Source organism: Chrysemys picta, chromosome 7, assembly GCF_011386835.1.
Source record: "Chrysemys picta bellii isolate R12L10 chromosome 7, ASM1138683v2, whole genome shotgun sequence".
Taxonomy (NCBI): domain Eukaryota; kingdom Metazoa; phylum Chordata; order Testudines; family Emydidae; genus Chrysemys; species Chrysemys picta.
Window position 1 is genome coordinate 51,336,144 of NC_088797.1, and position 10,649 is coordinate 51,346,792.

Sequence of the window (10,649 nt, forward strand, 5' to 3'; positions counted from 1 at the left end):
CAGGTGCTCCAGAAATCCCTTGGGGCATGCATTCAAACTGATAAAACCCTAATGGGCAGATGAAGGCTGTCTTCTCCTTATCTTCTTCACCCAGAGGGATCTGGTAGTATCCATTCCGTAGATCCAACACAGAGAACCACTGGCTTCCCAGCAAACAGTCTAAGGCATCTTGGACTCAGGGCATTGTGTACTGGTCAGCCACAGTCCGGCGGTTTAGGGTGCGGTAGTCGATACACATCCAGATTTTCCCATTCTTTTTTCGGACCACCACAATGGGTGAGGCGTATGGGCTGCGGGACTCTGTAATGATGCCATTCGCAGCCAGCTCCTGAAGATGTTGTCGCACATCTTCCATCTCGGAGAGGGCAATCCTCCTAGATCTCTTCCCGAAAGGTCGAGAGTCATGTAGTCTGATGTTGTGCTCTACTCCTTTTGCACATCCCACTCATGCAATGAGAACACCTTGGATCTTTCACAAAGTTTCCTCCTCAGGCGATCTTTCCACTCCTCAGACAACGGTGAATCTCCAAAGTCAAACTTTGCTGGGTCTATTGTTGGAACCTGAGTCTCACACTGGGGTTTTACAATTGATTCAGGCTCGAAGAGGTCTGCTATCTTTTGTCCTTGCTTCACAACAACATCTTGACTTGTTTCATTAGCAATCAGTATAGTCACCTTTTCCTGGGCTTCAGCAGGTAGGGTTATGACTCCACTGGGAACCAGCACTCCTTCCGGGAGCTCTCCTTCAACTGGCTGCTCTACCATTGCTAATGCCCCTTTACTGCCTTTCAGCCAGGTACTCATGACAAGCACTTCTTGCTCCCTCCTTGCAGGCACTACTAAGGGGGTTGTGCCCATGTACTTCAGTGCCCCAATTGGTAGCTCAGATGTCTCCTTTTTAGCACCCTCAATCTTCCTATAGGCTTCAGCACAAAGCGTATAGATCATCAGGGTATTTAGGTACTGGTCCCCAGCCCCTCGTCTGCAGTAATCTGTGAGCACTTTGAAGAGACTGGAGTTGGTCCCTATCAGCACAGACACATCAGAGGTCCCTTTAGGGTCAGGGCATATTAATGCAGCTGTGTCCACCTCTTCTCTTACCCCAGCAACCTCCTCTGGGAATTCCTGGTGCACAATGACATACCCTTGGTAAGGGTATTCATCCATGCTGAGGCCACACAGACCAATGCCAGTCAGTGGCTGTATAGGCAGGTGCCTAAGCATCTGTTGGTAGAATGACTGAAATATAATAGTCACTTGAGATCCAGTGTCAAGCACAGCTTTACACTCCGCCCCTTCAATCCTCACCATGACCTCTGCTCGAGGCCCTATCAGTCCTGCGGGGATCTTAGCTGGACGGTCTTTTCTGGGGGAATCTTCAAATCCTGCAGGCCTGGGTGGTCCCCGTCCCCGGACTCTCTGGCAGCTACTGGATCTCTCCCAACTGATCCTCAGCTTTCCATACACTAAGGAGGAGGGGTTTTCTTCATTATGGCACTTGGCAGCACTGTGTCCATCCTGACCACATCGGTAGCAGAAGAATTGCCCTTTCCCCCTTCGCCCAGGTGGGATGGTGGCTCTAAATGCTGACTTCTCCATCGCCACAGTCAGAGGCTCCTTATTCCTGGAAGTCTTAGCTCAGTCAATGGTGCTTTGCAGTTGAAATGAAATGAAATGAAATTAATGGAGATATCCCATCTCCTAGAACTGGAAGGGACCTTGAAAGGTCATCGAGTCCAGCCCCCTGCCTTCACTAGCTGGACCAAGTACTGATTTTGCCCCAGATCCCCAAGTGGCCCCCTCAAGGATTGAACTCACAACCCTGGGTTTAGCAGGCCAATGCTCAAACCACTTGAGCTATCCCTCCCCCCCCAGCTATCCGTTCTGTCAGGACCTGCATTTGTTGGGCAAGTTCCTCTGTGGTGCTCACCATCAGTACACTGGCCGTTTGCAGTGGTGTTGTGCCGGCTGGCTCCAATGTTTGGGCTTCCCAAAACTCGCTGGCAGCCTGTCTTTCTTCCTCTTCTCTGACCTCCTTTATCAGCTGGGAATAACTTGGGGGATGTTCCCATCATTCTCTTAGCTGGAGATGGAGTAGAATTGGGTTCTGATACTCCTCTTACAATTTGAGCCAGTCTGGTCCGATCCATCTGTTCAGCAGTCACTGCTCCCCTCATGACAGCTCTCTGAAGCAGTCTCTCCAGCCTCTGTATATAGGCTGAAATCTTCTCACCATTTTGCTGTCGGGAATTAAGGAACTTACAGTAACTGTCTTCAGGGCCCTCTACGTTCCCAAAGGTATGATCAAGGGCCTCTAGGCAGTTCTTCACACTGACCCCAGGGTCAATGAGCTTCAGGGTGTGAATCACATCTAATGCTGGGCCACTAAGGCTCTCTATTAGACATCTTCGCTTTACTGCATCACGTACGGCCCACTCCTGAAGCATTTCAGTGGTATGCTCCAACCAGGGTTCGAACTCCTCTGCCCCAGCAAATAATCTTAACTCACGACAAGAGTTTGACATAGCATGGGATGGCACAACCTTTTCCAATATTTGCCCCAGTGCTTTTGCCCAATCATTGGCCGAGGCTGCGGCCCCTGAGTTAGAGGCTGCAGGGCCGGGGCCCAACAAACCTGACATATTAGCCATTATACAAACAGTAATTTCCTCAAAATATAAACACAATTCTTTCCCAATGCAGTGGAACACTCAACAGGTGCTTGCGAGGGGTACTGACCCAGGGAATCCCGGACGAGCCCCCAAAAATGTAACCCTTCTGCCCATCTAAGTTGGCAGCAACAAGGGCCGGGTTCTGTATCTAGGGGTTCTGTTTCAATAACACAATGAAAAACCGGCTCGAGCCCCCACCCAGTGACCTAGGACAATTACATATCACCCCCTGGGTGCCTCTAAGAGGCAATACTTCCCCTCTCGCAAGCACGGAGTCTGAGTGTAGCAGAAAATGTTTAATAACATGAGGTAAACGACATCAGCATTAAATTGGAAAAACACCACAAACAGGATTCATAACACAAAACATGAGCAAAAAACCCACCCCAGCAAATTGGGCTGTGTCCTTTCCCTTTGGTTCTTGAATCCAGCAACCCAAATGTCACCCAGAGTTCCCAAAGTCCAACACCCCCAAAGTCTCTTGGGTCCAGCAACCACCCAAAGTCCCAAAAGTCCAACAACCCCCAAAGTCTCTGTCCCTGGTCAGTGCAGCCCCAGAGTAACAGGGGGGCACGCAGGGTGTTAAGGGGCACCTTACGTGAGCCGAGGCCGGCCGTCTCTCCGTGGGGTTCCGCCGCAGCCTTCACCATGAGCCAGTCCACTTCCTGCCGTCCCACAAACTGCTCCGCTCTACAAGCTGCTCCGCTCCGCTCACCCACCTGTGAGCCGCTCCGGCCGTCCCCGCAAACAGCTCCGCTCGCCGTTCCTTGGGCTGTTCCAACCGTCCCCGCAAGGCTCCGTGCCGCTCACTGCTCCTCCAGTCGTCCCCACAAATTGCTCCACCAGCTGCTTAGCAATATAGCTTCAGGCTCCCCCACTAGTTAACACAGCACTCAGTGATCTCAGCTCTTAATAACTTTAGCTCTTTTGTGATTTCAGCTCTTTTGTGAATTCAGCTCATAGTAGGGGAGCCCCAGTGCTGGGGCACCATTGGCCCAAAGTGAATTCTGCTCAGCAGCCTGTAACTAGACTGCTAATGGAATCAAAGTTAGCTCTGACATTCAACAGTGGAGAGAGGAGGTGGTGCAGTTGGTGTTTCAAGCCCTCACAGGGGGCCCCATACCATCAAGTACAAATACCTATCCCCCTCCTCTCTCCATTCACTGGGTTTTGTTACCCATGCCCCTTGTCAAGCAAGTGCTACTTAGGTAATGGTGAAGGACTCACTCAGTCCTTCTGTCATACAACAGTTCCACTGGCCTTGATTCACAGAATCAGGGTAACAAAACTTTATTCTTCTTGCCCCAATAACAGAGAAACTGGGGATCCCACACCAGCCAAAGTAACCACTTTCAGTTGCTGTTGTTTCACGCCAGGCGGGTGGGTGTGCCTATGGAAACAAGATCAGCCTCTGGAGTTCTTTTCCACACTCACCATAATTCACCACCACCAGATGTCAGGGTAGAGCTCATCCTGACTCTGTTTACATCTGCTTAACGGCAAAAGTATCATGCCTCGCAAGCAATCCTGCCCGAGCCAGGTTGCTGTGTCACATGCACTCCGCGCTGTGTCAGCATTGGACAGGGGCATGACCGCTTTGTGAATAGGAAGGCCAAAGATATAGACATTGCATTAGGTAGCTTCTGTAGCTAGAGAAAACATTCCTGTGCATTCGGCAAAGTCTGTGGCAAAAAAAGAGAAGCACCGTAGTGTAGTGATTATCACGTTCACCTAACATGTGAAAGCCCCGTAGTGTAGTGGTTATCATGATCACCTAACAGGTGAAACATCCCTGGCTCAAAACCAGGTGGAAACAGGTCACGGTTCCTTTTTCTGACTCCCCTCCTGCATTTTTAGTCTTAGAACAGACCGCGCTGTGAAATTTTACTTTGAATTATATCAATTATGAGTTAAATAATATGGAAGCTCTCTCTAAGTCATTGTCCTGGGTTCCTTACCCTTTCAGCTGCTCTGATAAATTAACATTTTTGTTAGGGGCTGGGGAAATTTTCATGAAGTCTTTTATAGGGACTAAATGCTATCTAGGACTCTGAAATAATCTTAACATGGCCCATAGAGTGCAATCCTTCGTTCTGGATTTGTCATTCCACAAGTTGAACTGCTCCTTACTACTGTCCAGGCTTCATGAGCCATGGGAGCAAGGGGCAGGCTGGGGCAGAAGTCTCCAGCTCGCATGACATTCCAGGCAGGACTGAATCTCCATGAGACAAAACTTAAAGAAGAGAATGACCTGGAGTCACTCCCACCGCTCTAAGAGGAGGATAGCCATGTCTGTCCAGGCACCCCTGATCAACCTCACCGAGGTCTGCCAGCTGAGACTGCGGGAACTGTGGGATAGCTACCCACAGTGCATCGCTCTGTAAGTCGATGCTAGCCATAGTAGTGAGGACGCACTCCTCCGACTTAATGCGCTTAGTGTGGACATACGCAATAGACTGTATAAAATCAAATTCTAAAAAATCGACTTCTATAAAATCGACCTAATTTCGTAGTGTAGACATACCCTTAGATGTACTGTGCTGAGGGAGGCAAGGCCTGAGGGCCCTGAGAATTTCCTATGCTGTGTTTAGGCACTCAATAAACCCTCCTGTTTTATGCTTGCTGAGAGTCACTCCGGTCTAGAGAACAGGGTTGCATTATTCCCTCTGGGAGTGGAGGCCCCAGGCGTCCAGAGCGAGTGGACTCCCTGAGGGGGCCTAGAGAGGTGTGGTTCTAGGAGGTGGATGGGCTTAACCCTCGAGAGAAAATGGACCCTCAAGAAGGGCTGTCTCACTGAAGGGGGTTCCCCCCAGGGACCGTACAGGGCCACTAGTGGGCACGACCTGTGAGTCCATGACAGTAGGACAGTCTGCACAGTGCCTAGAACAATGGGTCCTGGTCCAGGACACAGCTTCTAGCCCTCCCGTAATACAAACAAGAATCCTTTCTTCAGCAGAGTCATGCCATGGAACAAGGTTGCTGGCCCCCCCCAGAGCCACTACTCTTTAAAGAGGCCTGACCGTCCTGTTAGTGTACCTTGAAATGTCAGGTGGGGAGGTCCCAGGTCCCAGCCGCACGTCTCTGCACAAACACCAATGTTCCCCTCCCCCAGGGCATCAGTGCCAACCCCTAGCTCAAGCCCCACCCTTAACAATAGCACCTCACTTATCTAATGCAGGCAAAGCCAGGGAGGGCCTCTGGCAGGGGTTACACAGATCCCCTTTCTCCCCACGCCTGGCTAGACACACCCAGACTCTCTGCCCTGCGCCAATGCAACCCCACCTTGGGTCAATCCAACCTGCCCATGTGCTGGAAGCTCAAACCAGTGGGTCTTGGCTCGTGGGCTCAGCTGTCCGAACAGCTCCAGGCTGGGCATCTGTGAGGGTCCCCTTTCGCAAGCAGCAGCTGGCTGTGCTCCAAGCAGCTCCAAGTTCAGGCTCTGCACCTGTACACTCGGTCAGGTGTCTCTCTGCCCCAGCCCAGCGCTGCTTCTTTCTTTCTTTCTCAAATCCCCACCCTGCCCCCTCTCTGCTCATCCCAGGTGGTCCATATGTAATGGGACTGTTGGCCCCTTACAAAAACTCAGTGGGATTTTTTTTTTTGGTTGGCTAGCTCCCAGTACCAAAAGTAAGGGGAAGGGTCAATGGGAAATCAGGACCCTGAGACTGACAGTCCCCAGGAACAATGGGGAGAGGCCAATGCTCCAGTCAACCTGATTGACAAGGCAGGCAGGCTAATGAGGGAGTCAGGAGGCCAGGGGGTCCTCTCCTCCATGTGAGCTGGAATTGCCTGGGTCAAACAGAGTGGGGCTGAGCTAAGGAGAAAGCAGAGGCCCAAGCTGAGGTGGGGAGCAGAGCCAGCCAGAGGGGCCAGAAAAGCAGCCCAGGAAGCAGGTCAGTGCTGGGAGCAGAGTTACAGAAGCAGCACAGAGAGCAGACTTGTGCTGGAAGGAGAGCTGTAGCAACCAGATCCAGAGAAGCAGCCCGGGGAGCTGGAGGCAGAGCAGCAGCTGTGCTGAGGCAGAGTGGAGCTGGGGCTGGAGCAGTCAGGAGCTGGGTGCGCTGAGCAGCTGGGGAGAGCGAGGGGGACTCTGAGCAGCAGGCCCAGCGCAGGGAGATGCCCCCCAGCCAAGAGGCCTTGCAGACCAGACTTGGAGTCAGATCGTAACCCCGACAGGGCAGGGGCAATGCTGGGAAGAAGGGTGCTGCCATCTAAAGCCTGAGGGCGTGTGACCAACTCCAGAGCAAGTGTCCAACCCACAGCATTCCTGCAGCACAGCCAGAGCCTGAGAAGGGGCCTGGGACTTGTGAGGAACAGACTGAACTTCCTTACATTCCAGAGACGGCTGGTTGTGATGTCCCTATGCCACAGAGCGGGGTGACGGGTTTTTCTTTAACCTTTCCCATTTTTTCCTTATTTTTAAAAATTGATTGCTGTTTAATGAATTGTATTTGCTTTGAACTGTATGTAATGATCAGTGGGTCAGGGAAGCATCCAGTGCAGAGAGAGCACCCTGGAGTAGGGACACCCTAGCCCCTGCCCTAAGTGACCATGACAAGGTTGGGGATCAAATCCCCCAGGAATCCTGGGCCCAGCCTTGTTGGGGTTATGAGGACTCTGCCACACAGGAGAGTGGAAGGGGAGCCCTGGGTAAAGGAAGTGGGAGTGAGGACTCAGATTCTTTCACTATCCCATTTCACCGGATAGCAAGTGTAAAAAATTGGGATGGGGGTGGGGGGTAATAGGTGCCTATATAAGAAAAAGCCCCCAAAATTGGGACTGTCCCTATAAAATCGGGACATCTGGTCACCCTAGTAATGTATAAGACAGGAAAGTTCCCCACAATAGTGGGACCATTCCCCTGCTTACACATAGTTAATTCTGGGTCCTCGTTTTGGAGTGGCACTTCCCCCAGCCAGCAGGTTTTACATAGGGTAGCAGGGAGAGGAGAAAGGAAGGGGCTCTAACCAGTTCCACTCAGCCACCATGTAAACACACCTTCCTCAGGTAGAGGGCACGCCACTCCACTGGGGGGCCCCATTGACTCCTTCTAGTCCTGCCTCCTGAGTCTAGGCTCTCCTCCCCACACCCTGCTTGTTGGCTTGGGCTCAAAGTAACAATGCCGGAGCATGTCCTGATGGACCATCTTCTCCGGTCTATTCGCAGACTGCTTAGATCTTATATACCGGCCATGTGGGTACGGGATCCCACAGATGATGTATGGGTCAGGGCCCCAGGTTTTATCCAGTCTGGAGTACATACCTCTGCTGCCTAAATAGGACCTGGTCCCCCAGCACCACTGGCCTAGTACCAGCATGTCTGTCATAGCTCCATTTCTGTCTGTCTTGGGCTTGACTCATTTTAGCAGCTATGATCGGGCCTGCCTCCCAGAAGCTTTGGTGGTGTTCACGGGCCCATTCTGGGACCCAGAACCATCCTTAAAGGGACCAGACCTTCCTGTTACAGTACCTTAAATTACCATAGCATTTGAACAGCCCCTTCAAATGATTCCAAGAACACTTCAAATCTAGTCCCTTGACATTATATTGGCAAACTCTATCACACCGATGGTGCTGAAATCTTGGTGATGTCCTCAGTGTTGCAGGAGCAACACTGGGCTGAACGGACTTAAGAAGAACAAAGAAGCCACCACACAGCATGAGGAAGCAGCAACTGGTTGCCATTGTTTGCTTGCTTGTAGAGGTGTTGTGATGCTGGCAGGCCAGATGCCGGTTCTTGCCCAGGCTGCAGTCTAAGAACTGACAAACTCATAACTGGAGACCAGACCACTTCACCTATATGGTAGTTTTGCTCAAAATAGGTATTAGTCTTATAAGAATGTATTTAGTGTTTAGACTAAAATGCTTGTAAGTTGCTGCCTGCATTAATCTCATTTGTGATGTCTGTATCCCAGGCTATAAGGAGAGAGGTAAGTTTTGCTTTATAACTTTGAAAATGTTTGCTCTGAATTTGTGAACCCAGGGGGAATCACCCCCACCCCCACTCATCCAGAAGGAGTATCAAAATCAGATGAGCCATCAAGGAACATGGCAATACAAATGATTGATTAATGGCCCTATCTGCATCTGGGAAATGCTACCTGCAAGGAAGCTCCTCCTGTGGGCTTGGAAGCTGAATGAAGGAAATAAAAGAAAACCACAGGACAGTTTTCCATCTTTGTGGCTGTTTGAACTCTGAAGGGTCAGAGACTCTAAATTGAAGCCAGAAATTCCCCAGGAGCTGCCTCCTGGGTCCGCCCTGACAGACACTTTGAATGGACAGATCACTACAACTCGTTCGCTTTTAGGATTAGACGGTAACTCATTGGTGTGGATATGTTCACTTGCATTAACCTGTAAATAACTCTCTTATTCCTTTTTCCTAGTTAATAACCTTTAGATAGCTTATTATAGGACTGGCTACAGGCATTGTCTTTGGTGCAAGATCTAGGGGACCAATTGATCTGGGGTAAGTGATTGGTCTCTTGGGACTGGAGGCAACCTGAATGTGGTGTGATTTTTGGTGTAAGTGACCATTTAGCATGAAGTCCAGTTTGTCTGGATGGCAAGATAGACTGGAGAGTCTAAGGGGACTGTCTGTGACTCCATGGTGAGACTGTGACAGTGATCCAGGAGTTCACATTTGTTACTGGCTTGGTGAAATCTGGTTATAGACCAGACCACCAGCTTGGGGTGTCTGCCCTGTTTGTGACAGTCTGCCCTGAGATCGGCACTCACGGTCCTGAGTCTCTCCAGCAGGGGAGACGTGTTGGGGTGGGGTGGGGTGAAAGGTCACATGCCCCTTCCCAAATGCCTGGAGGGGCGGGATCAAGGGCCCAGCAGCACCCAGGAGTCAGAGCTTGAGGGTGGAATATGATGAGTTCTGTGCTGCTAACAACTTCCGCTCTTGGGGCAGGGAGTTTGTTTATAAAGAGAGGCAGGGTAATTAAGATAACAAAAGGCTTGTCATTAAATTAAATTAAGGATTGTTAGATGATCCTGAAAGCATTCCCAGGCACTCCAGTTAAAAGACAGGAAACAAAGGATAGGAATAAATGGTCTATTTTTGGAATGGAGAGAAGTAAATAGTGATGTTCCCAGGGGTCTGTATTGGGACTAGTGCTATTCAACATATTCATAAATGATCTGCAAAAAGGGGTGGCAAAGTTTGCAGATGATACAAAATTACTCAAGATAGTTAAGTCCAAAACAGACTGCAAAGAGTTACAAAGGGATCTCACAAAACTAGGTGACTGGGCAACAAAATGGCAGATGAAATTCAATATTAAATGCAAAGTAATTCACATGGCAAAATATAATTCCAACAATACATACAAAATGACGGTGCCTAAATTAGCTGTTACTCATCAAGAAAGAGGTCTTGGAGTCATTTGCAGAACTCTGGAAGCACTGTTTCCAGAGTACTGCAAATGTATAAGAATCCTTCTCACTGTGTGTCAAGGCTGATTCCCCACTCCAGCACTTCGAGTGCAGAAGGTGGGGCCTGCAAGGATTTTTAAAAATTATACTTGCCACTCCAGGCTTGTATTAAACTCCCAAGGTTACAGCTTTTCTCTGATCTTGGATTGGTAAATGCTGCCACCACCCAAATGCAAAACCCCCTTTTTTTGGAACCCAGGAAGGCACACTTGGGAATTCCTTCCTGTGGGGTACCCTCAAGCCCTTTCATCCCCCCCCCCCCCCAGGGAAGAGCTGAGAAAGAAAACAAAGGAAATTAGCTGTTGCCACCAGCTAATCAAACAACATGCACCCCAAAAATCCAATCCTGTTCTTAAAAAAGGTAAATTTTATTAAAAACAAAAAGAAAGAAAATACATCTGGAATTTAGGCTTTTGCTAGATTTTAAAAGAGCAATTCCAAAAATTAAGCACCCAAAATAGCTTTCTTGGGGGTTCAGCTTAAAGGTTACAAGCAAACGAAAGCATCTGGGTTAGCACAGAGGAGTCCACTAGTTGTA